This window comes from Dasypus novemcinctus, chromosome 10, assembly GCF_030445035.2.
Source record: "Dasypus novemcinctus isolate mDasNov1 chromosome 10, mDasNov1.1.hap2, whole genome shotgun sequence".
NCBI lineage: Eukaryota > Metazoa > Chordata > Mammalia > Cingulata > Dasypodidae > Dasypus > Dasypus novemcinctus.
The window spans coordinates 112,462,904-112,489,792 of record NC_080682.1 but is presented as its reverse complement, the minus strand read 5'-3'; the positions used below and the strand labels follow the sequence as shown (position 1 = coordinate 112,489,792).

The following is a 26,889-nucleotide window of genomic DNA, read 5'->3' as shown; positions in this document are numbered from 1 at the left end:
CCAGCAGTCGACTGCCATTTCCACTCCTTGCTTTCTTGATAGAACAACAAAACTCTTCTTTGTCTGAACCCAGGAGGCCTTTCCTTTCATATCCAAACAGGCCCATTATGTCGCTTTTTCTCGCCAAAAGAGTTCTCTGTCGAAGATACGTTTGGACTTCTTTTCATGGCAGTCAGCTTATACTGTGGCCAACGTTTTAAAATAGCTTTTTGTGTCTGTGCTTTTTATTGCACTGTATGCTGGAAAATAGATATAGCCCTGGAGAACATTTAATATTAAAATGAGAACTAGTAAAATGAGAAGGGAAATAAAGCAACTGATGCAATTTAAAATAGTAAAAATATAATGCACTGTTGTAGCCTAACAAGTCTGACAATCTCAGTGAGATAGGTGATTTTCTGGGAAAATTTAAATTACTCAAAGTGACTTAGGAAAAAGTAGAAAAACTAAAAAAGAAAAACAAAAAGATCCTTCTGTGCAGAAGACACATTGAAAAAGGTTATAGTGGATTCCCTATTTTTAAAAGGCTCTGCGTTAAGATGATTTGATGTCATTTTTAAGAAGTATTGAGGCACAAGTGATTCACATGCATCTATAATAGACAAACTATGGGGTCAGGTGGCCTCAATGTCAAACTTTGTTCTACCATTTAATAGTTAGGTGACCTTGGAATCTCTCAGAAACCTCATTTTCCCTAGGAATTCAGCAAAGGATCAGGCCACTGTAAGTCAGAGTGGTCAGGCAGACTTTCTGGAGGACCTGGGCTGTGATGGACTTGACTTACCAGCAGTGGTTACCAGCAGCCGTTCACATTCTAGCTAAGACTCCTTGCAGCTCAGGAATGGACTTGAGAGTTGCCTGGTCAAAGTTAGGGTAGAGTCCACGTCACAGAAGTGCTAAGGATCATCAAGTTCTGTACAGCAATATGTCAAGTACTGCTAATTTCTGTAATGATCTCTAAGACTAAGCATTTCGTACACCAGGCATGATGTTAACTCATTTAATCCTCAAATCAATCCCATGAAGTAGGTACCATTATTGCCCCCATTTTAAAGATGAGAAAACTGAGGCACAGGAGTGACTTACCCAAGGTCATACAGTTATTAAATGACAGAGCCAGAATTGGAACTCGTGTGGTCTGGCTCCAGAGTCTGGAACCACCAATGTTTTCTGGTTCTTCCAGTGCCTTGCGTCAACTGACGGCTGATGGTTTGATGTCACATACGTTTACTCCTTTGATCACTGCAGACATCTGCCATCTTCACCTTTACAAAGAAGGAAATGGACCTGGAGAGTTCGGAAGACTTCCTGAGGGTTGTTCTGTAAGGGCTAAACCCAAGGCTTCCCTGTGGTCTTTGGAGTTTCCATCAGGGTGGGGGTACAAGTGCCTGGTAAGACATGCCTGCCCCTAAGTGACTCACACCCTCATTGTGAGCACAGCACGTGAATGCAGGTAATACGGCAGTGACCCCACCACATTTCCTCCGGAAAGTCTTGTCCTGCCTCCCCTCTGCATCTATCAAGTCCACATCCTTCCTGAATCCTTTCTGACTACCCGTTCCATGGGAATTTCTCTCTTCTTTGATGTCCTGAAGGCACAACCACTAGCATTTTCTAGTCTCGCCACTAGCATTTCATAGGCTCATGTACTGATTCTCAGGATTCACTCGGGTCTGGGTTGGAAACGCTGCTTTGCCAACTACTGGTGATGGGCTAAGCGTCCCCGGGGCAGTGGGTTAGCAACGCCTTCTTTAAGCCGTGGTCATGGTGTCTGAGGTCACAGCCCAGGATGCCTCAGCGCTGGGCTTGGCTCTGTGCCCTGAGCACCCTGTGCAGCTGGAGCCTCAGCCTCCTCACTCCCAGGAGGGGATTGTGATGCTTTGCCCACAGAGCTGAGGTGAGGATCAAATAGAACACTTGGCGTGGGAACGTTCATGGAGTCAGTGCTGAGTGAACGTCAACGGTTAGGTTTATTATTGTGATTATTACGGTTCAATGACCAGTGCTTCCTTCGGCCTTCCTGGAGCTCGGGGACACGCGTCTCGTATTTCTCTGCGATGCCCAGTCTTTATCAAAGCACCGCGCGTCAGAGTCAATGAATGCCAAAGTGTCATGGGCAGCAGGTGGGCCTGGACTCACGGCATCCAGGCCTCTCCTGCCCCCAAACTTGGTCCCTCGATCTGTGATCAACCTCTTTGAGCCTCGGTTTTCTCATCTGCAAAATGAGGATGATAACATCTGCCTACAAGGGTACTTGGAGGGCATTCAGTGAGCTGGTATATTTTGAAAGTGTCCAACTTAGAATTTGCAGCAGCAAATACGACTTCCTTTCTCTTCATTGGTTGTATTTTTCATGGAACAGAGCCATGTTTTTGGCAGAGCAGACATACTGCAGGATTTCTGTCCTGTTTTAGGGGGACATTTCAAGGCTGTTCTGATGAGAAAGTGTTAACTGAGCACCTACTATGAGCACAGAGCTATGGAAGGATTCAGAAGAAACGTAACATGTGCCCCCTGCCCAGAGGGTCTTCTGACATTTTGCCTGTGGCTCGATGGATGGTTCTGGTATCCCCAGAGCTGCCCCTGCAGAGAGAACTCACCTGAGTGTGCCTAATTCTTGGGGTCTCATCCCCCTGAATCCCCAAAGAAAGGAAAGCTTTCAAGGAAATGTTTATTTTCAGGCAGATAGAGAAGCACAGTGCAGACAGTACTCCCAAACTGTTAGCTGCATATTAATCTGCGGGGACTAATATCATAACATAATTAGTATAGCAGTGTTCCCAGCTTAATTGAAAATGCTGCATATGAGGGGCAGTTAATGAGAAATGCAAGGCTTGATGATTCAGAACTGCTGAGATTTAGCAGCTTAGTGGGTGTAGCGAGGAGGTGTCGGATTTATTTCCCTCTGCTATTCTCTTTGTACATCTGGACAGGAAGGGGTCCGAGAGGAGGTACTAACAGTGTGTACGGTTAGAGAGCTTTGATTATCTGGAGGCCCCTCAGCTACTTGGAATGCGGCCGAGAGCCAGCCAGGCAGGAAACCGGAAAAAAAAAAACCCCTCTGAGCCAACAAAACACATTTCAATTTGTCCGTGCAGCACAGTCCTTTTACTTTTCCAAGAAATCCTCCCAGCCAGCACTCACATCCTATTTGTTTATGCTTATTTTTCACAAAACTTTGATAAGCCAGGTGATCTGATTTCCCAGGCGCTAGCAGAGTAGCAGCAGTGCACCGTGGCCGGGGCGGAGGCGGCCCCCGGTGGTGGCACTGTCTGATCCCTCATCGATCCGGTCACCCAGGCAGCACAGGTCTTCAAGGCGCACAGTGTGTCCTGGATACTGGGAATAAAGAGGCACGTCAGGATCCCTGCTCTTACAGAAGCTTCCAGTTTTGGGGCAGATGGCTGTTGTCCCCGTGAAGGTGCTTAATTCCAACTAACAGCATCTACCCTGGCCAGTTGAAACAGAAAAGGGTTTATTACAGGAGATGAGATGACTTGCAACATTCCCAGCAATGCAGCCCAGGCTTGGATGCCACAGAACTTGAGAACTCTAGCACAGGACTGTTTTAATGGAAGCCCCCGCGTCCCCCGAACGCTAGGAACTATGCAGTTAGCACCTACGGCACAGCAGTCCAGATGAACACTCTCATGCAATGCTCATGGGAAGATGGGATACACAGGAGCACGGCCAACCCCAGACAGACGGCGAACTTTGCCCTCGGCATTCCCATGGGTGCGTCTTCTTGGAGGAAGCCTAGCTGCAAGGGAGTCAGAATTTTGCTTCTGGCTATCTAGCTTCTTGGAACAGAAAGTGAGACTGAAAGGGATGGAGCCCATCTGTGGTCTCTGCTAGAGTTACAGCCAGATAATCAGAGTCCAGGGAGCTAGGGGCTGCTGCAGAGCTGTGTCCCAGGGGCCGACTCACCACCAGGTATGAGCACATCAGAGTGACCGCAAGTGACACCTGCATGCAGACAGTCAGGGAAGAGACCACAGCTCCAGAGGGGCAAGCACAGAAACTTCAAAGGCACCAAGTACCAGCGCCATTTAATTTAAGAGCCGATGACTCTACAGAGGGTGGCATCCACAAAGCCATCAGACTGTTAGAGCTAATACGAATAGCGTGGCACAGTCCTGAGCCGTCGAGGGACGCTGGGGTTGTGTTTAGACTTTGATGGCAGGGCAGGGTCATCTCTCAAAGGCTTCTGAACAGTTTCCACAAATAGTGATGTGAATTTTCCCTTAATGATTTTGTGCTACGGGACCGAGATTTAGAAATCTGGAGACCTGTTGCCTTGCATTGTAATTTATTGCATGGTCTTTGTTCCATGATAGTACCGGTTCATGGGGACACTGTGGCAGCCCAGAGCTCCCGGAGCAAGCACCGTGAGAGCTGGGGGGCACGACTCCAACGATCCTCCTTAAAGACGGCAGGGCACCCCCAAACCCCAGTGCAGAAGCGCTCGGAAGGCTGGTCCCTGGTGTACGGGCAGCAGCTTCTGCCTTCGTGTTGGAGGAATGTAGGGTGGGGAGAGTTTGAAACTCAGGTCTGTGTGGTCCAAGGAATTGGTCTAAGCAGGCAAAGAAGTTCAGGTAAAAGGAGGTGTCTGTGCTGATTCTTATTCCCAGACTGTAGATCAGTCTCCAAAAGCTAAGAGAAAGAAAAGGGACAGAGGTGTCCTCGGGGAAGGAGGAGTACCAAGAAGAGGCCAGTGGTCCGTTTTAGAATATGCAAGCCTGATCTCTATTTATGTGTTTATATATTCTCATATATTTATATATTTATATCTATAAAGAGGCTGGCACTAAGTATGGCTTTTTCAAAACCCTGTCCCTTCAACCTTCTGTTCCCTTCTAGGCCCTGCCCTCCCAAGTTGACCTGTGCTAAGCCCCATTTGGCCGATCATCGACGAGATGCCAACTGTCATTAGAGTGTTACTAAGTCCCCCGCTTCCAGATCTAGAGCACCTACCATGTGACAGGCCACACAGCGGAGGAAGAGAGTAGCAGGAACCCCAAATTCGTCCCTCTTTGTCCTCTACAACAGGGGTGCCCTGCCTTTAATTGTCAGGGGGAAACTCTTCTGGAATGTTTACTCTTACTCTTTCTACATTTGAACAAGGCCCAGTGACTTAGCCAAGCCCAATGCCAGACACTTGCCTCTGGGAATCTTAATGCTTTGGCAGGTACTTCCTTCTTGCCTTCCCAGTCCTCTTGGGCCCAGTGCCCGCATCTTGGAGAAAAGCACACCCTGGTCCCGAAAATAAAAAGACAGCCATGGGCACACTGCTGCTTTTCCAAAGGGAAGCCCCAGTGTTGGGAAGTAGACCTGCCTCTGTTCCCAAGTAGCAACTTTGTGCACAATTACATTTCGAGCAGGTGTCACTTAAGAGGGTGAAACCCATTAAGTGTTCAAATGAGAAAGCAGAAAGGAAACCTCAGAGAAGGCCCAGAAAGGCCCCTCTCTGCCGAGGTGTGGAGCACGTGGCCATTTCCCGAGCGTGGGCCATGCCCTGCACACTTCCCATGCACAGCCTCGCCCTGCACATGCACAGCCCTTGGTGCAGAGATTAACAGGCTCTATTCGAACCAACAAGAACCTGAGCCCAGACAGCTGTAGTGAATTGCCCGAGGTCACTTAGCCAGGAAGGATCAAAGCAGGCAAGGAATGAGACATGCCTGGGACTGAGAACGGCAGGAATGGAGCATTGTGTTTCATTTAAGTCCGTCCAGGACCCAAACTCCCTCTGATTCTTCTCTAGCTTGCACAATGTCCAGCTCAGAGCAAATACCCAACTAAGTACTTGTCGGGCTTCTTGATAGCAATTTTCTCCCCGTTGCTCAAACAAATGAGGTATTCAAAGGGAGAGATCAAAGGAAAGAAAGTGCAGGGCCTGTGGAAGCTAATTCTAAATGACGTTGACCGTCACCAGTGGGTATTACTGCCCTCGTTTTGCAGATGAAGAAACAGAGGGTCAGAGAAGAGAAGAGACTCGTCCAAGCCTGCTTAGCTAGTAAGTAGCACACCTAGGATTTGAACCCATGTCTGCTCACTGCAGAGTTGGTCCTCCTTCCACAATATTGAATGGCCTCTCTTGGGACCTGTCATATTGCAGCAGTAACTGCATGTCCCCCTGGCAATGCTGTGTGGACCGTGAATTCAGGGCTGACCAGCTCTTTGGTGCAGCCTTACTGAAAGTCATCTGAATCGTGCACCAAGCCAGGCCTTTCCTTCCTGCTCAGTGGAAGGCCCTAGTGCCCGTGCTGTGTCCTAAGAGCCTCTCTGTCTGTGGGCCACCTTCACCAAGGTGTCTCCATTGAAGGTACCTGGTGACAAGGTAAGAACCTGCCTGGAGCTTGGCCAGCCGCAGGCTGCCTCCTTCCTGATGAAACCAGACTCACCATCTTCCCTAGATGCTCGCACCCCACCCCATCCCACCCCATAGAAAGTGATTCACCTGAGCCGCTGCGTTGCTCTGTTCCCTCTGGAAACGGGGGTCCAGCGCTCCAGCAGCTTACCCGATTCTAACAAGACCTTCTACCAGAAGTCTCCTGAACCCACCCTGGGCATCCCTTCCACCTCCCTGGCTCTGCCCTCATCTAGGCTCCTGCGCCAGCCTCTGGGCTGGATGTCTCCATCTCTCTCTTCTGCTAACTCGTCTCACCTAGAGCTTTGTAAAACACCTGTATCCTCCGTTCCACCAGCCATCCAAGACGTAGCTGTGGACTAGATGGGAGTTTGCTCTGTGTCAGGCTCCGTGCTTGACCTGGGATGCAAAGTCAGGTAAGAAAGTGCCTGGTCCAGTCCGGGGCTGCAGAGAGATTCCAGAGCAGTTGAGGGGAACCCAAGGAGTCTGACGCCACCCGCCAGCCTCAGCAGAGGCTTCCTGAAGGAGCTGGCACCTGCTGAGGGCGGGGAGAGGGGGACAGTCCCGGCACAGGCTGGGTAACTGTGCCACCCAAAGGTGTGGCAGGGAGCCCTGCTAAGGCTGGAGGGAACGTGGTCGCTGGCCAGGCAGAGACTGTGTTCTGAGGTGCCGCGCTCTGAGTCCGCAACACTGCCCCGTTGGCGTTGGGGCGCCACTGACGGTTCCAAGCAGGGGAGCAACACGGCAGGGAGCTCTCCACTGCTCCACTCCCCCCGCCTTGCCTGGGTTTCCTCGTGAGCTGCCGTCCAGGTCCCACCTCCGGCGGATCCCTGAGGACATTCCTTCTCCGGCTGACCAAGGTTCCACTTGGACCCCAGTTTCGTTCTCCCAGACCCTACTCACCCGGAAGCGTTCCCAGTCATGGTCCGAGAAATCCCTTTTTATTCTCTCTCTCTCCCTGGCACAGTGTGTCTTGAATGTTAGTGTACTCCCCGGACCTGTGGTGGTGGCTGCTTTGGAGATGCCCCCAGCAGCGCCTGCCTCCCCACGTCTGCCCGTGGCTCTCGAGTGCCCGGTAGGAGCAGGTGGTCAACAGGCCCGCTGCCACCTCCTGCTTTTCCAATCATCTATCAGAGAAATGCAGAGCCCGCTCTGCTGAGTGCAGACCGGGGCGGTACATCTGGCTGCGGGAGGAGGGAAAGGGGCCAGCTGAGGGTGGGGCCCCCCGCAGTGCTCGTGCACCTGGAAAATCTGCCTGCGGAGAACCTGCCCCCGCTGGGGGCCTCGGCCCTTGGCCCTCTCTCTCCCCAGCCTCGGCTCCACCTGAACTGTTCTCCTCACCAGCCTCTCCACATGTGCCTACCTGCAGAGTGTGATCTAGAGCCCCGGAGAAAGGCTGGGGCCTTAACAGAAGGACCTTGGCCCAGAACCACCTTTCTAAGTTTCCGTGTGGAAACTGCTGTGGAATCCACTGTGGGAACTCGGGGCTAATGCTCCCTGCCTTGATCAAGTTTCAGAGCTGGTTGAATCCAATGTGTTAACATATATGTAAAAGCTTGAGATCTTCACAACTGGAGAAGGAATCCTCACCTCTGGTTTACAGATAAGGGAACGGGAAGCTCAGAGATGTTAAATAATTCACCCAGGATCACACAGCTAGAAAGTGGATGAGCAAGATTGACATCCTGGATGCAAGTCCCCCGGGGCGCGGCCCGCTCCTGCTCTGTGTATCCAGTATGCCTAACAGTGTGGCTGGCATGCAGCAGGTGTTAAATAAGTACTTTTAAACAACTAGCTTCAGAGCATCGTGACCTTTCCCCTGCATCTTCATCCTTTTAAATAATAAAAATAAGCATTCCTAATTTAGGTATGATATTTTAGTTTTTGTCTGATTTGTGGATTACTGGAAAAGCTAAACATTTTTTCCCCATGTGTTTATTCACTTAATATACTTGTATAACACACTCATGTCTGTTCTCTATTTATCATTAATTGGAGTCCTATTTTTTTCCCTTTTCAATTTGCCCCAGTTCTTTATTGAATGGATGTTAACCCTCTGCTATCATTCATGTCGCAAATATTTTTCCATTTTGACGTCCTTTTACCTATTTTCTTTCCCTGGTGTTGTACTAGATTGTAAAGTAAAATTCATTTCCATTCATGTTACGTTCTATAGTCTACATGCTGGAAACCCAGGCAAGCTTTTGAAGTGGGTAAATGGGGTGGCTTAAAACAAGCATCAAAAAGCAGACTGAAGTTAAGAGTAGTCAGGAAAGCGTAGCCCTCGGCCTCAGGGTCTTTGCTCGGCAGCCAGAGGAAACATTTCTTACACCGTAACACACGATTGGCTGTATGTGTGTTTTAGTGTGCACAGTGGGTTATGGTCTTAGTCGAAAGCCCCGCGACGTTTTTATTTTTGAAGTTCTGCCTGGGAGCACCATCTCCCCATCCTGAGTCCTCCTCAGCCAAATGGCCCCTGCAGCGCCACAGAAAATGTGAGGCTGGGCCAGTTGACTTCCCGAGAACGCCCTCGATTGGGTTTCACACCATGCGAGTGCTCTCCCGTTCAGTTCTCAACGGGCCCCGTAAGAACCCTCAAGGACACGTGGTGAAGTGATAACATTGTTCCCGTTGATCTGGCGTGGGACCCCGGGCTCCGAGAGGCTGTCCACAGTCCCTCACCTCGTCACTGGCTGGAACCCATCTCTGGGGAGGAAAGCTGCTGTCGTTTCTGCCTTGCCAAGTTAGTCTCCAGCCACGGTCCTGACCACCCAGCACGGGAACAGGGGTGGGTCTGGGGTCAGACTCCAGCTCTGGAATGGCAAGAGCTTCACCCCTGCTCAGAAGCTCCTGGAGCCCAAGCTTCTAGAGAATGTCTTGCATAGTGCACTGCAGTTCTCTCCAGCCATACGGGGAGGCTCCTCCAGAGAGAGCGGGGTGACGTCCTGAAAGAAGGAGTAGAGCCAGTGTCGTTCCTCAGCGCAGCTTCCCCACCATTCCTCCCCCCGTTAAACAGGATGGCTCCTCCCCCCGGAAGTCCACTTCTCCCTGAAGAAACAGGGCATCCCCCAGCAACTATGAGGAGCGTTGCAGTGCCCCGGCAGGGGTGTTTGTTCATTCAGCACATGCTGACGGAGCCCCTTCTAGGTACCAAGCACAGTTTGAACACAAGGAAACAAATCAGAGCAAGATCGTGACGCGTACGTCCTGGCAGGGAGAGGGAGCCCACAAGTAGGCACATGGCATGCCAGACGCTGAGCAGTGCTGTGGAGGAAAATAGAGAAGGGCGTTAGGGAGTCTTGGGTGGAGGGGTCACAGTTTCAAGTTGGGTGGTCCGGAAAGCACAAAGTACTGACTGGACTCGATGCCAGAAGGGGGTCGGGGCCAGACTGTGAGGGCCTGGCGTTGTCCGAGGGGGAGGATGGGGCGACTGCGTAGACGCCGTGGTGGCCGCAGAGCACAGTGGCCTTCCTGGGGTATTGTCGGGGGCCCCAGCGGGCTAAGGCATGGCTCCTATAACTAAGAAGGGGTTAGAAGTATAAGGGACACGTCTTTGCAGTCACCTGTCTTATCATGAGAAGAACATGGGGCAAATTCCAGTAGCAGGGCATCCTACAAAACACACGGCCAGTAGTCAGAGCCGCCAAAACAGGGAAAGGCTGAGAAACCGTCACAGACGCGCTTGACGAACCTTGACAACTAAATGCACTGTGGTGTGCTGGGTGGGATCCTGGGGCAGGAAGTACACGTAAAAACTAAGGACATAGGAATAAGCCATGGACTTTAGTTCATAACGATGCATCGATACTGGTTCATTCGGTGTAACAAATAAACCATACCAATGTGAGATATTAAGAAGAGGGTATATGGGAACTCGCTGTTCTATCTACAACCTTTCTGTAAATCTAAAATTATTCTAAAAAAATAAAGTCTGTTAAAAAACATAAGGAACGTGTTATAATAAAAATTGAAAAAAATTACCTATGTGGGAAAACATTTGTGACCTCCGAAGTCTCTGGATTTACCATCTCTGGAAAGGAAACTTGCTTTTCTAACTCGATTTCTGCCCCCACCAATGTTTTTTAGCTTCCCCAAGGTAGAAAAAGCCCCTAATTTGTATAGGTGCGCCCATGAGCTCCGAGGACGTGGGTGGGGATCTGAGGGCTGAGACCGGGCGTCTTTGTTTCCGTCTCCACATTGGTGTCCCTCTGGGACCAGTGGAGGCTTCCAGCGAGGTGAACTGTGTGACAGGCCATTAGCAGCTGTGTTGTCCCCCACCCGGTGGTCTTTTCAGTTCCGGTGGGGTGCACTGGTCTGGACACTCGGGTCAGTCAATAAGAGGCCACCTGTGACAAGTGCCGGAGCAGAAGCAGAAAGAGAATGCGGCCTGGGTCCCACTGAGCACTCTGCCCTGACTGTGGGAAACTGACCTCTGCTTTGAAACTCGCCCACCACCCAAGCGGCTTACTCACATGGAAAACTTGCAAGGCATTGTCCCTCAATTTCTGGTGGTTTAAAAAAAAAATTCCCTTGTCTCTCTTTTTCTGTCCCAGCCAATGTCTGTGTCTTTATAGATACTTTGTCACATCCAAATTCTTCCCTCCTAACAAAGAACGCACTGTGTCTCAGCAGGCACTAAAAGGTTCTCCCATTTTATTCCTGTCCGCTTCCTCTCTTAATAAAGAAGGGTGTTTTTTCCCTATCCCTTTGAATTTAGAGGAACCAAGGCTAACTCCAGAAAGACCCAAACAAGCCCCATCATTTTAAGAAATATTTTACTCAACCTGCTAAAAGATGTCTTTTTTGGTCTGTCTCTGTTCAAACTCCTGGCTTCCCTGCAGTAGCACAGGACACCCTAACCTGCCAAAGGAGTCTCAGATTTTACAACTGAGTTCCTTGGCATTTGCTATATTAATTATTGGCCTTTCCCAGTGCATCAACTGATAACAAGAGAGTCCCATTCAAGCTGACCAGGCTGACGAAATAAATAGCAGTGGCCTGATTTTGTATTTCCACCCTCCTCCCTCCATGGTGTCCTTCCAACCTCGTCAGGTGTTCCCACCTATCACTGATTTCTTCTTGAGGATTCTGGCCACTGACTGCAGTGGTCAGTTCTGTCATGGGCTCCTATCTCAGGCCAAGCACTGAGAGTCTTTGTGCATCCCCTGTCCTGGGGGACGTGGAGGGGCACGTCTGGCAAATTCTTTCTCAGTACCTCTGACAGTAGAGTGCAGGCAGGAAAACAGAAACCACTCTAGATCTTTCAACAGAGAGAATTTAATATAGGGAATTGGTCACACACTGGATGAAACAGCTAAGAAGAAGATGTCGAGGCAGCCCAGAGATTTGCGCATCATCACCCCTAGACTGAAGGGCCAGTGGGAGAAGACAATGCATCCAGCACCCAGAAACCGGGGCTTTCCAGCAAGAACTAGGTACATTGCCTGCCGGAGCTGAAGAGCTTCTGTGGCCGCTGCCAGGATTGCTGTCTAAGACAGAGCAAGAGTGGGAGAGAGCCTCTGGCTTCTCTATTCTTCTCACCTTCAATTTTCTACTAAGGTCTTCCAGCAACCAGCACTACCCAAAAGCCAGTAAGCAAGGAAGCCTGAGAAACGTAGGTCCCGTAAAACAGAGCAGAGCAGGGAAATGCGGCAGATGGACCTGAGCGCAAACAGGCAAGGGGCTGGCCCCGCGTGCCTTCTGTCCGCTCAGCCCCGCCCTCCCCTCTTGGGTCAAGGCTGCGTTGGCACCAGCCCATTCCAGAAAACCCGTGCTGTTTTCCAATTTTCTCATCAAGACTTTTGGCAGCTTGGTAGAAGCATCGTATTCTTCTCTGATCTCCTGAATAGAATAAATGAGGGGAAGTCAGTATCCTCTTTTACTTTTGGGAGGGGGCAGTGAACTCTGTAACACTTGTAGCCACCAGATCTTGTTCATTCATCTAATTGCTTTCTCTAGTCCTTTGGAGAAGAGCAGTGTCTCCCTTCTTTTGTAGAATCTTCAAAGTAGGAAGACTGCCCTTTCTTACCACAGTGGCAGTTCCCGAGGCCTGAGTATACTTTGAACAATTATCTTCCGCCCTACAAGATAAAGCCCATTACCCGAACCCCACTGTCCAGCCACATCCTGCCCGTGAGGGCTTGTGTTCCGTAGTTATTCCAGAGAACTTTGGGGGCCTTCGGCTCTCGACTGAGATGGTTAATTACGTCCAGCCTCCCTTCTCTCAGATTGTCTTTTCCCTCCTCTTCTCTCTGGGAGCTCTTGCTGCTGTTGCGGGGCTTCTCGCCCGAGGAGAATGCAGAAAGAAAGAGTCCAAAGGCAGAGCTGAAGAAACAAAGGCCTCTAAGTTTGTGCAGCCAAGAAAATAACATAAAACAAAATGAAGGATTTGGGCCGGGCTTTTTTGTTTTGTTTTGGAACATTTCAAGGAGCCAGGCATGCAGTTGTGTTTGGAATAGGAAGAAAGGAATAACTGTGCAAGAGAAAATCCTTTTCGGATTTTATTCTTGCTGCTATTGGATTAAAGAAAACACCAAGAGGATTAAAGTATGCGAGGGTATGAAGGCGGTTGTACCCAGACAGGGGCGGGGCGGGAGCAGACCCTGTCTCTTCCTGAGACATGCTTGGACGGCATTTTGAAGCAGTGAGCTTGCTGGTTCATCAGTCACTGAAATGGTAAGTTCCGCAGACTTGGAGCCACTCACAATGCTTTCATTTTCTTAACATTAGCGGTAAGAGTGGAGAAAGGACAGTGTTAGACAGGACTGTTGGTTGCAAGGGACAGAAACCCCTGCACTAACTTACTCAAAACACAGGGACTTACTGCTGACTAGAACGCAAAGAACTGAACGCCCGAATCAGAGACAGGCAGAGAGGCAGTGGAACTGGGATCAGGATTTTAATTGCTAGAACTTTTTTTTTTTTATCCCTTTTTGCTGCTCTGCTCTTACACTTGTGAGCTGCCTCCTTCCCCACTGCAGACTAGCTTTCCCTACCTACCCACAGGCAGACCTCATATATTTACAACGTACAGTTTTCACTATGTTCCTTTTTAATTTCCTCTTTTAAAAATCTCAGGGAAGAATTCTAATTGGTCCATCTTGGATCAGGTTCTCCCCTCCCAAACCACCTGTCTAGAGCAAGGGGGCCCAGAATTAAGACTGCTCCTGCTTTGCTAAGCTGCCCGGCCCTGAACCAGGCAGTGTTGGTCAGGGAGGCAGGATCCTTTAAGAGTGTAAGCACGCTCATCGGACCCATGAATCTGGCAGATCAGCTAATGAATGCTGGGTATGCATCACTCCCCAGATGATAGTGGCTCGTAGCAGCAAAGGGTCTATTGTCTCTAACGCGTCATGTCAACTGTGGCCGGGCGGGGGACGGTGGCTTCTGCTCATGGTGCCCCTCGGACTCCCAGTTGTTACTGGCCATCAGGTCGGATTGAGAGAGCTCTGGAGGGACAGCTAATGCTTGCCCTTGGAAGTCTTCCACTTCTGGTCATTCTCACTGGCCAGAATTAGTCCCATGGCCCTATCCTGGAGTGCATTCCCACCATGGGCCCGGAAGATGGGGAGCCAGAGCGATTTGGCAAACAACCCCAGTGATCCCACAAGGCACACAATTGGAACAACTGGAAAAGTGGTTCCCAGACTAAGGTGGGAAATCTGCACAGGCACGCAAGCGGCGAGCACGGTGGGGGCATGCCGGGCCGAAGGAAGAGCAGTGGGAAGGGGAGTGAGATGCTCAGACCACCGGGGCTCGGCAGGAGTGTGGAGCTTGGGAAGCCAGACTGGCAGACGAGCTGGAGCAGGGGCCAGGCTGGACTGTGAGGAGAATGCTTGCTCTAGGGAGGAGTTTGGATTTGGCCCCAAAGACAGTGGGAGGCCAATAGCCGTTTCCAGCCAGGAATACAAGGTCATACTTGTATTTTAGGGATAGCACCGGCAGGATGAAAATAAGGAGGAAGGCACTGAAGAGAACTAGACCAGGGCAGAGCGCAGGTGGCCCCAGGGATTTGGCAGAGGCTCGACTGGACTTGGCGACCATTTGGTGTGGGAACACTTGGTTCTGATTGGTACAACAGGGATGGCTTTGTGGAAATATCAGCATGTGCACTGGCTCTTGCCTCAGAAAGAAGGTCCAGTGGGCCAGGTAAGAGGGCAAGGGCCTTGTGGACACAGGCCAGCTGAATGAAGGCCCTTAAGTCCGGGAGCACAGCAGTATTGAGAGCTGGGGCTTGTGTGTGTTCTGCACTTGCAAATCTGAGGATTTGATGGCGGATTTGAGGGGCTTGTTTAAATAAAAGGAAGTTCCAGAAAATTGATAAAACTCTCCACAGAGACCACAGACTTCCTTAGGTTGCTTATTTTTTTAAAGATTTATTTCATTTATTTCTCTTCCCTTTCCCCCACCCCCACCCCAGCTGTCTGCTCTCTCTATTTGCTGCGTGTTCTTCTTTGTCCACTCTGTTGTTGTCAGCGGCATGGGAATCTGTGTCTCCCCCTGTTGCGTCATCTTGCTGTGTCAGCTCTCCGTGTGTGCGATACCATTCCTGGGCAGGCTGCACTTTCTTTCGCGCTGGGCGTCTCTCCTTACGGGGCGCAGTCCTTGCGCATGGGGCTCCCCTACGTGGGGGACACCCCTGCGTGGCACGGCACTCCTTGCACACATCAGCACTGCGCATGGGCCAGCTCCACACTGGTCAAGGAGGCCCGGGGTTTGAACCGCGGACTTCCCATGTGGTAGACGGACACCCTAACCACTGGGCCAAGTCTGCTTCCCCTTAGGTTGCATTTTATCCCTTGTGGTGTTTTGAGAACTGTTGGCTTCCCTGCCGTGCTCCCGGCTAGGCCGGGCTTGATCAGCAGAGCCCTGGCATGCCCTTAGAGACACACGCGCTTTCCTCGGGGAGAGCAGAGCACCTGCCTTCTTACTCACAGGGGGTCACATGCTGACGTGCCCCACGCACGTGACCCCACAGTCTCTCCGGCAGACGTTCCTGGTGTAGCGTGGCTCTTCAGTCCTTTCAAAGCTAAATCCACGCAGGGGGCAGGTTTTCGCAGTACCCCTGTGAGGGAGTCATGAGCCACAGGTTGCCGTGGCTGACATGGAGAACCACCGGCGTGGACACGGCTGAAGGCTTGCAAGGGAGACTGCGGACACCACCGCTAGACCAGAGAATGGCTAACAAGCTCTAGGCTGCGTCCCACGCTGCGCCAGCGCCCAGACCCACGCTCGCCACAACGAGCCCGGGGCTGGCGGGCAGGGCCTGTAGAAAAGCTCTCGCAGGCCTTCATGAATGGGGACGCCCAGTTAGAAATTCATAGGAAGACGACGTCAAGCCATCTGCTGCCTTCATTTCCTCCAGTGCGTTAACAGTGCACCTGACGTGGCACCGTGGCGCGTGAGCTGCGGATGACTTTAAGGGCAGGGAGGGGCCCAGTGGGAGGGGGCTGGGGGTGAGCAAGACCAGGCACTACCCCTGGATCAGAGTATCTCGAGCAGGCATGCCAGCTTCTTCCAACCCAGCTGACCTGCTCCCTGAAGGAGGTACCATGCTGTGTACATGCGCGTCTCCAAGTTTGTGTAGGGGTGTGTGTCAGGGTTTTTCATTTTTAATCTGAAAATTGGTCTTTGAGTCCACAAGCAGCAGCTGCAGCTGCCATCGTTAAAATGAAATAACCTTCCTTCAATCCTTAGGGAGAAAAGCTAAAAAAAAAATCCATATTCTAACTGGACTCAGGAATGTGGTGAATCTTCTCTTTACTCCCTGTTGATCTGCAGCAAGTCTTACGGCTTCACGCTGGGGCTGGGGGAAGAGCTCAGGCCCTGGGTTGGGTTGTGGCAAGAGCACAAGCCAGGATCTGAAGGTGGTTTGACCCCTCATTTCTTTCCCCTCTGCCATGCCCCCTTCGGGCATCCCACTTAATCTCACTTCTCGCCGCCTGGTCTGCCTGTGCAGGCATCAGGGAGGTTTGATGTTCGTAAAATGTTATGGAATATGTCAGCCTGTGGACTTGGTTGGGGTTAGAAACCAAAGCTCTCAGTGCAGTAACAAGGCGAAGTCTTTTGTGCTAATAATTCACACGATCATGAGGTGGTTTTGAGAGGATTGGATGTGCTCTTTGAAGGTGTTGCTTAAAGTTGCTCGCCAACCAGGCTGGGAATATAAAATTGGAGAAGAACGGTGCCTCTGTGGTTTGTGTGGCCCTCAGAACAAGGTGGCGACGATAGAAAGAGAACTCCAAATATCCAGGCCCTGTGTTGGGAGTTCAAAATACGGTGGTCGCTGCCTGCACAGAGATCCCAGGCTAGGGAAGAGAAAGACAGGCGAGCAAATACTTATAAGGCACCGGCTACAGGGCGAGGCCAGGGCGTGAACAGCTTGCTGGCGGTTTGGGCATTTTTTCCCCTCTGAAACGCCCGTTCTTGATTTGGTAACTTTATGCAGAGGGGAGCAATCTCAGGAGAAAGCAAACCTAGAATGTTGAATGTGGAAAGAGGAGGATAGCCATCATTGTCATTCCCACATAATAGATCAACAAACCAAGAGAGGCTAAGGGGTTTGCCTGAGGCCACACAGCTCTAGCCAGGTGAGGTGTATTTTTTTTTCAATCTTTTTTTTTTATTCATTTTTTAAAAATATTACATTCAGAAAATATGAGGTCCTCACACACCCCCCACCACTCCCCCCACAGCAACACTCTCCCCCATCATCATGACACATTCATTGCCTTTGATGAATACATCTCTGAGCATCGCTTCATCTCATGGTCAATGGTCCACATCATAGCCCACACTTTCCCACGTTCCATCCAGTGGGCCATGGGAGGATCTACAATGTCCGGTAATTGTCCCTGCAGCACCACTCAGGACAACTCCAAGTCCCAAAAACACCTCCACATCTCATCTCTTCCTCCTATTCCCCGCACCCAGCAGCCACCTTGGCCACTTTTCCATACCAATGCCACATTTTCTTCGATTATTAACCACAATAGTTCATGAATAGAATATCAGTAAGTCCACTCTAATCCTTACTCTATTCCTCTATCCTGTGGACCTTGGATTGGTTGTATCCATTCCACATCTATGTCAAGAAGGGGCTTAGATTCCACATGGATGCTGGATGCAATCCTCCTGCTTTCAGTTGTAGACACTCTTGGCTGCATGGTGTGGTGGTTGATATTCTTCAACTCCATGTTAGCTGAGTGGGGTAAGTCCAATAAACCAGAGTGTAGGAGCTGAAGTCTGTTGAGGCTCAGGACCTGGCTATCATATGGTCAGTCCAGAGATTCAGATCCCCTAGATATATCTTAAACCCCAGCACCAACTACAATTCTGGTAAAGTAACAGGAGAGACTTGTGAAAAGAGATCACTACTGAGTCCAGCTCCATCACGCAGAAACACCAACTCCAAAGAAGGGCCAACTGACATGGCTGTGAACTCCATCTGCCATGACCATAAAACCTGTGGGTCTCTGTAGCCCTCAGGAGAACCAATACCTGCGGTTGTATCTACTTTATCTGTCTCTGAGACTCTGCTCAGGTGTGCATAAGGGCAACCCCTCTGATAACCTCCAGACTCTTTTTTAGAGACTCATAGCCATATAAACTCATTTGTCCTTTCCATTTCCTCCTTGATTTAGGTCAAAAAGCATTTTTAACTCCTGTTATTATATGTAGACAGGGATATTCTGCTGGTCCAAGCTGAACCTTTTATTCAAGGTCATTTTCTAGTTAAGTCATCAGCTGGTACTTGGTAGTGATCCCTCGGCGCCAGGTAGGCTCATCCCCAGGAGTCATGTCCCATGCTGGGGGGAAGGCAGTGCATTTACATGCTGAGGTAAGGTGCGTTTTAGCCCCACCCTGTGCTTCCCAAGCCCCTGCCCTTGCCACCAACAGCCCTGGGCTTCCTCTCTGCAGTCCTGCACCCTTGATGTCAGGTGTATGGCACACCGATCATCTCCTCTTTTGAGAATTAAGACAGATTTTGTTCCTCCTTAAAAGAAAAAAACCACAGTTTTAACAGCAGGTGTCTTTTGGGGTGATTTGTGATCATATCTCTAGGCCTGGGTGTAATTACCCAAGTGCCCTCACAGGGCAGTCCTCCCTGAGCCATGGAAAAAGCCGGAGATGGGGGCGCCGAAAGCGCAGGGACCCCGCACTTCTCATCGACTCTCCACCTGACCTGAGCAGATACCTGTGTCTCCAAATCACATCCACCTGGGTTTTGGGTCCTCTGATCCTGCTACTGCAGCTCAGCAGAGAAGGAGAGACCAAAACAAGTGGTTCCTAGAAGGGAGGAGGGTGATTTCCTGCCACCTTTGAAATTCTCTGCAGGAGAACTGGAGTCCGTGTTACCTGGGACACAACTCAAGGCATCCTCTTTGGTCCTGGTGGGTGGCAGCTTTGGGGAAGTGAACAAAAGCAGGGGGATTGGACGGGAGCAGGCAGTCTGCACTTACTTCCACGTGGGCCCTGCGGAGTGGCAGCTGAGGGCATGACGTACCTTGGGGTGTGCCGGGAGGTGTGCTGGGAGTGGGGCAATTGTCCCTGTGCAGAATCACTGCCTGCTTCAAGAGAGCAGGGCTCAGCTCTTGTCTCTGCTGTTTCCTGGCTGGGGGATGACGGGCAAACGGCTTAAACTCCTTTCCCCTCTGAAAACCCAGAGGGCTAAAGCATGCCTCCTGCAGTTGTTTAGAAGGTTACACGAGTTCAAATACAGGTAAGCACCTAACACTTGCCCAGTGCCTGGCACAAAACTAGGCGCTTCCTACCCCAGGCACCTGCCCTTCCGCTCCTACTTTGCTGGGCTTGCCAAACTCATCTTCTGAAAGCGAATCTCCAGTCCTGTCATATCTCTGCTCAAAAGCCTGAGAAGCGCCTTATTACTCACTGAATAAATGTCACAGACTTTCAGGGGCCCTACCTGTTGAGGCCCACATTGCCTGTTGGATGTGATTTCCTCTGCTTCCCTCTACACAGCCCACACTCTGGGAAACTGAGGCACGCCCTCATGGCCATGCTTTCTACTTCCATGCCTTCTTCACATGGCGCACTCTGCCCTCTCCCTATTCCATTCCACAACACTCTCCTCGATTTGTCAACCAGGGTGATGTCTCCAACTTCTGTCCTCTCATTGGGCTTTATCTGTATCTGTCTTTCAAATCTACTAAGCCACAGAGTTACTTGTGGCCATGCCTCATTTTCCTTGCCCGCCTATAGGCTTCCTGAGGGCAGCATTTGCTTCTGATTTATCGGCATATCCCACATAGCACCTAAGACAATATGTGAATGAAAGGGTGCGTCAATGAACAAATGTAAGCCATCATCCCTCGTGCACTGGATTTCCCCTGAGTGCAATGCTAATATCTAAATGCGTCTAAAACCTTTCCAGCAACCTATAAGCATTTGGTTTCCTTAACGGTAATTGTGGTGCTTAATTGGAGGTACTTTGAAAAAAGACAGAAGGGAGGGATGGAAATAGGAAAGGAAATAAACAGAAGAAACGGAGCTGAAGTTTTCCCTGCAGCCTTGGAAAAGGGGAAGGCAGAGGGAGAAGGAATAGTCAGGAGGAAGAGCTGGAGTTTCACAACTTCTTCAAGAGGGATGGTCTTAAAGCACAGGTGGAAAGTCACAGCACTAGCTTTGCTGTCATGGGCAGAGTGGAGTTTCATGACCTGAGCAGTGGGAAGGCTTTGAGAAGGACCCTGAGTCTTTTTCGTGCCAAGCATCCAACTCACTGGATAGGGCAAGGAACCCCGGCAGGACCCTTGGGGACAAAGTCAACAACTCCAAGTCCTAAACTCCACAGGCACCGGGCCGTTGGGTGGAGGCACAGGAGAAAGTGCCTCTTACTCTGTTCATTGTTCCAGCTAAACAAACGTTTCCCGATTGTCTTTGAAATTTTGGGGGGTAAACTTCCAATGAGTAATGCGTGGTAACAGGAAACGCAGTGCACAAGAGCCGTTATTGCTAATTTGAGATGCGTAAAATGATAGTTGTGTCCTATTTAGTATACTCATAGTTTTTATTTTAGGAAATTATGAACATGATTTATAAAGGCTGTTTTAGGTTTAACTCCAAATTTTGTCTTGTTAACTCTATTTTGTCACCCCAGGTCACCCAGTCTGGGGTTTTGAGGGGCCTGAGCCCCCAAAACTCAGGGGTCTGCACTTAGGTAGAGCCTGGTGAACATTCCTCCCTAATTGAGTGGCTTGGTTTAAAATAAAGAGAATTTACAATAAAAGAAAATAGGAATCGTAAATAAAGTTAGCAAGATTTCACACTTAGGACAATTTTGTTCTTAATGGGAATCGCCAGTAATTCCTTACCTTATAATAGATGATAAGGACTTCTTAGCTAGGTTCCTAGGTATATTTGGCAAATGTGTATTTAAGAAACTTCTCAAATAATGGCGGTTTATCCCCTGATGCCCGAATTTATTCTTTACGCCTTGCTCTTTAGCATCCTGGGTCTTTTATATAATGAGGCATTTTGTAGTACCATCAGCAGTTGAGTGTGGTAGTGTGGTACAGGGGAAAGAACACAGACCTTGAGTATTTGGTGATCTGTGTTCAAGTCCCAGTTTTTCCTCTTGCAAATGACTTAAAATCCTAGAGCCACACCCCCTCCCCCCCTTACTCTTCTTTTAAAGGGCACAGAGTATCTTTAATTCATCTGAAAAACCTTAACTCTGTACAGATATCTCCTTAGGCACTAGAGATGCCAAGAGGAGTCAAATTCACAGTCAAAGAATTCTAGGGGCAAGAAAAGGACCTCACAACTGTCCATTTAGAGTTTTCCTCTTTTGGATGAGGATACTGAGGCTCAGAGAGGAGATGTGTTTTGCCCAATACACAGTAGGTCCAGAGCCACAACCCTTTGGGTCCCACGTGGCATATCGCAGACTGGTCCATCTTACAGAGCGGGAAACTAAGACTCAGAGAGGCAGGTGACTTATTTATTTGCCTGGTGAATCAGTGATAGAACTGTTGCAGAAGCCAGTACCCCTTAGCCTCTGTCACATGCTTTATCCCCCACCCACAGCACACAGTCAATCCTCCGTTCATAAAACAGTCCGTTTCCACTCTGGACCAAGATTGGTTGTAAAGTAGACTGGTATGCAGCCCTGACCCTGGAGGATTTGGGTCCACTAGAGAACACAGAAATATAAACAATGAGTGTAAGAAAAGAACATTACTTCCACAGCACAAGATGAGCTGGGTAAACGGAGCAAGGTTGCCTGAGCCTCCCAGAAACTGTCTAGAGGAAGTGCGTTTGTGTGGGACTTGCAGGGTGTTGAGGGTTCCACATGCTTCTCTCCATTGCTGTGGAACCAAGAATGGGTCCGTTTTCTCCGTTGGCATGCGTTTGCAATGAGTGCTGGGTGAGATGAAAGCTCGTGAGAATGAGTTTGGGGGGCATCCTGCCATCTCACTCAGTTGGGTATGTGTTCTCTCCTTCAACAGAAAGGGCCATACCCTGCGTCGTCCTCCAGGATCCGATGGCCCTGGAAAGAGGGCTGCAGGGCCCACGGACACTGCCGAGCCTTTGGAACGTGCTGATATGGAGGCAGGTCAGTCCCCTCACCTGTTCTGGGTTTCTCTGTCATCCACTGCAAACCTGCGGTACTGATGAGAGTCTATGTTGGAACCTGAAAACACGCACAGGTTTCGGTGGAACGCTTTTGCCACAAAGCGTCCTGGAAAGGAGAGGAGGTCGGGCTGGAAGGGAGGCGGCTTTGTCAGGGAGCACATGCAGTAGGAGGACTGTGGGGGTTGGCAGCCAGCACGGTGGGAAGTCAGGGCAGGTTTGGTCACGCATCCAGCAGGGATTGGGACGTGGGTCCTGAGAGTAACGAGGCAACATGCAGGTCTGGAGAGGCCACGGTGAAGTCCAGGGTCATTCTAGACCAGCGCACAGGGCTGGAGTTTGATGGTTACATCTGCACTTGAGCTGAGGCGTAGTTGAGAGCGGAGCTGAGAGGGAGGCTGCCCCTAGGCGGGGCGCTCTGGAGGCCAGGTCCAGCCGCCCAGGATGACCCTGGAGGCTCTTCTTCACGTTGCTGTGCAGAAGAGCAGTGCTACCTGCAGTAGGAAAAGCAGCAGGAGGTGGGTTGTTTGGGGAAAGTGGGCCAACGTTTCTAGCTAGAGGAGTAACCTTGCCCAGAGAAGAGTCATCAACAGAAGCTGGGTCGGCAGTGAAGAAGGCTGAGGAAGCAGAGGTAGTGAGCCATTTATGGACAACCCACCGTGAACCGCTGTGTACCAAGTGCTTTCCCTGATCCTCAGTGCAGTCTTGAAAGATAGAAGCCTGAGCCTGCTCAGGATCAGTGAAGCTGCAGTGATAAGTAACTCCGGAATCTCAGTGGCTTAACACAGCAAAGGCTTATTTCTTGCTCAAGCTACATGTCTAACCTAGTAGGTAGGGGGCTCTGCTCTACCTGGTGATTCGGGGACCAGGCAGATGAAAATGCTGCCATATTTTAGGTGTGTCACCTGGTACAGGAGGCCTCCTTGGTCTCCCCTGTATGAGAAGAAAGTGCTGGAAGGTTGAGCCCTGGCTCTGAAATGCTTCTGTTTAGAAGCAACACATAGCCCATTGCCCAGAATTGGTCACATAGACCTCCCTGATTTCTAGGGTGCTGAGAAGTATGAAGCAGACATGGATTAATGGTGCTCGGTTGGTAGCTGCCTCTGCCACAGTAGATATTTTAAATTTCTATTTTAAAGGTAAGGAAACTGCAGCTCAGAAAAATTAACTATCTTGTCCAAGGTCTCCCAATGAAAAAGTGCTGGAGCTTGGGCCTTATTTCACCTCTGGTTCAATCATTTATTTAGTTATTCAGCAAAGACCCTCTGACTATGATGCTCAGCTCTAGGGATACAAGAGGGGCAAAGGGGGTCTCTTCTCTTAGCCTGAAGATGGTGTAATTACAAATGGAGATAACTGTGCTGCAGTAAAGACACGTGGTTCTCTCAGAACGTCCGTTAAGAATCTTAGCTTTTCGTAAGGAGGGACAGGTAAAATGGACTCATTTTTACTGATGCATTGTGCCAAGGGCTCGGATTGTGCAGCTCCTTAAGTCCCACAACCTCATGAGGCACTTCTGATCACCCCATTTTTACAGTACGAGAACTGGGGTTCAGCAAGGCATGCTGACTAAGCTGAAGGGGAGCTCTTCCTCCCCACCAAGTTCCAATGGGTCCCTGTTTAAATCGAGTTCCCACCTCAACCCAAGCAATGTGGTCTCCCCTTCTTCTCAATCCTGCGCTGTTCTGGCTCTTTCTCTCCTCCCCAGAACCCAAAACATTCTGCCGTGTGTCACAGCTAGAGGCCCACCTCTGTCAGACAGACAGCACTTCTTAGAGCGCCGGGACTGGAGCCGTCCCTGCGGCCGGGCCAGGGCAAGGCGGAGGGAACTCCACTAAATCGAGGGAGGGAAGAAATGGCAGACACGCTAGGGAGCAGAGTCTGATTCTGACGCCCTGAGAGTGAGTCGGAGTCTTGGCGCGGGATATCTTCTTTCTGGAATGTCTCCCCTTTTCTCTCCAGCCTCACCACCCCCAGCCCTCTTCGGGGACCCTGTGCTGTGCGCACAGTCTGCTTGCTAAGGCCTCTGCAGCAAAGCACCCAGGCTAGTGGGGACATCATTGCCCCACCGTTCTGGAGGCTGGAGGTCTGAAGTGGGCCTGTTCCCCCGGAGGCTGGGGGGAGACTGTCCCAGGGCTCTCTCCTGGCTCCTGGTGGCGGCCGGCAGCCCTCGGGGTTCAGCCTCTGCCTGCGTCATCACCTGCCCTTCTCTCCTCATCTGGCTGCCTGTGCCCACTTCTCTTCTTTTGGGGACACGATTCAACCCACGATGCCTACACGGACTGGGACCTTCTCTTGCCTCCGGGGTCCCCGCACGGCTCTAGCCACCCCTGCCTCTCGCCGGATTGTTGGCGTAGCCTGCGCACCATCTCTGCTGCCGCACGCGCCATCTCTCACTTTGCTGGCAGCACGGTGCCCACGGGCTCGGCTGGGACATCAGTCAGATGCGGCCGCCCTTCCCCACTGAACCCTCAGGGCTCCCCGTCTCACCCAGGGGAAGAGCCGGCGGCCTTGCCATGGCCAGCCAGGCCTTCTCCACTGACCCCACCTCTCCTGTGGGCCCCTGGATCACGCCGTTGGCTTCTTGGCGCCTCCTTGGACCATAAGCACACACCTGCCCCAGGCCATGCTGAGGCCTGGAAGCCTTGGGCCAGCCTTGGGAATAACTCAGCAGCCAGTGGGAACAAGCAGTGGCCAGGCCTCCATGCCACCATTCCAAGTGAGCACAGCAAGGGTGGGCGGAAGGGCCCTGCTTGGAATTGGGTTGGCTGCTCCAGGCACAGTGGGAGGCCGGTGGTGTTAGCCAGGTGGAGCATGGCAGAGGTGGGGGGCAGGCCTCCCTGGCCACCTGACCAGGGGCCCGTGTTCCCAGTCCAGTCCTTCCTGTGTCCGCCCCCATCTGAACTTCTCTATATAGCGCATACTGCCACCTGATGCACTCTTTACTCTTGAAGTTTTGTTCATCCCAGGGCTGGGGAATGAGCCCGGGACCTCGTTTGTGGGAAGCTGGTGCTCAACCACTGAGCCACATCAGCTCCCCTGGGTTGTTCTGCTTTGTTTTGTTTTTTTCATTTATTTTGCTTGGTGTTTGTTTTTTGTTTTTAGGAGGTATTGGGGACCAAACCTGGGATCTCCCCTGTGGGAAGCAGGCGTCCAACAGCTTGAGCCATGTCTGTTCCCCCTTTGACTGTTAAGTTTGTTGGCTCCCATTAGAATGAAAGCTCCACAAGGGCAGGGGCGTAGTTGGGGTTGTTCCCTCCAGAGCCCCATGCCTGGAGTGATGATGCCAGGCACATAGCAGCACTCAGTAGCTACATACGGAATGAGTGGATAATGAAAAATAACAATAGACTCCATATCGTTACTTGCTTGCTCTCTGCAGTTTCATGTTGCCCTGCCTTGATCTCAGCTGTTCTCTCTTCCTGGACTGCCCCCACCTTCCCCTCCCCCACCGACCCGCTCATTCACTCGGTCGCTCTGCCCAAGAGGATGCAGTCCCTACCCTGTGTTCCCACGAACTCTGTGACAGATTACGCAGGCATTTCCATCCCCCTGAGCTGGGGGTGTCGAGGGCAAGACCGGCTCTGCATCTGGGAGCCTCCTGTACCTGGCACCTAGTTAGGGCTGTGGCGGGAAAACCACCTTGCGTGGCAGCCTGGGGACCCCTTCGCCCCTTCCTCCTCCTCACCCACCGTCAGGAGGCAGGAACCCTTCTTGCCAGCTCAGCCTCCTCCTGCTTAACGCCTGCCTCAGGGACCAAGAAGAGGAGGTAAATGGGACACTAATGAAATTCAGAGAGAAAACTAAATCGGGAGGTGTTGCAAACACCGTGGAGGAGGGAGACAGGATTTAAAAGGATCTCTCCGGTGGGGGGGAGTGGAGAAGTGTAAAGCGTGCTGGAGTTAGCATCACGCAGGCCCACCTCTGACACCTACAGTTTTGGGTGATCTGTGCTAATCACCTTACTCCAGGGGCTTTGCTTTACTGTCTTTAAATGAGGGGCCTTTTAATTGATTGACTCATTCATTCGTTCATTCATGCCTTTCCAACCCCTTACAAAATTAGATTTGAGTGGGTTAGCAATTTAAAATAAGTAAATTAGTTAAATACAATTTTTTTTTATCTTTTAATTTTTTTTATTCATTTTGTAAAAATACTACATTAAAAAAATATGAGGTCCCATTCAACCCCACCACCCCCACCCCACCACTCCCCCCACAGCAACACTCTCCCATCATCATGACATATCCATTGCATTTGGTAAGTATATCTCTGGGCAGTTAAATACAATTAAAAACATCTAATGCCAAGCCAAAAGTAGAAGGTAAGGATTAAAAGGTGGGGAGAGGAGAAAATGATTATCAGGGCCACTCAGAAAAAGGGGTTCTTGAGAAAGGGCCTCCATACCCCCTCCCCGAGGATGGCACAGGGTTCTCGTGACAAGGAAATGGGACTGCCGATGGCAGAAACCTTTAAGGATCACAAAGCTCTGGTCAGACAGGAGTAGTGATGGCCAGTGTGTCTGAGCACTCTCAAATCCATTACCCATTCCTTCAGTGCTAGGCACTGACTGACTGCTGACTGCCAAGGACCCTGTGGGTGGTCTTTTAAAGCTCATTTTAGAGATGAGACTTCATAGCTCAGAGACCCTGAATCATCTTTCCAGCAAATGGAGCTGGAGCCAGTGGATGTTCACATGCAAAAGCATGGAGATGAACCCCTACCTCACACCATACACAAAAATTTGTTCAGAATAAATCGTCAACCTAAATGTGAGCGCTAAAACAAAAACTTACAAGGTTACAAGAGAAAACACAGGTTCAAATCTTCAAGACTTTGGATAAGGCAATGGTTTGGAACAAATAAAAAGAAAAAAATAGATAAATTGGATTTAATCAAAATTAAAAACTTCAAAGGAACTATACAGA

At 50.5% G+C, this 26,889-nt stretch overlaps 1 protein-coding gene across 7 annotated transcripts in view; it reads left to right on the top strand.

Annotated features, from left to right (window-relative positions):
- The window catches only part of TENM4 (teneurin transmembrane protein 4), an 801,291-nt gene that overhangs the window by 232,517 nt on the left and 541,885 nt on the right, over positions 1–26,889 (top strand). For 6 of the 7 annotated variants that reach the window (XM_058306052.2, XM_058306055.2, XM_058306053.2 and 3 more), the window contains exon 3: positions 21,838–21,944. The exons of the other annotated variant lie outside the window; for it this stretch is intronic. The gene's annotated coding sequence lies outside the window, so the exon portion shown is untranslated. The remainder of the gene's footprint in view (positions 1–21,837; positions 21,945–26,889) is intronic. 7 annotated transcript variants of the gene reach the window in all.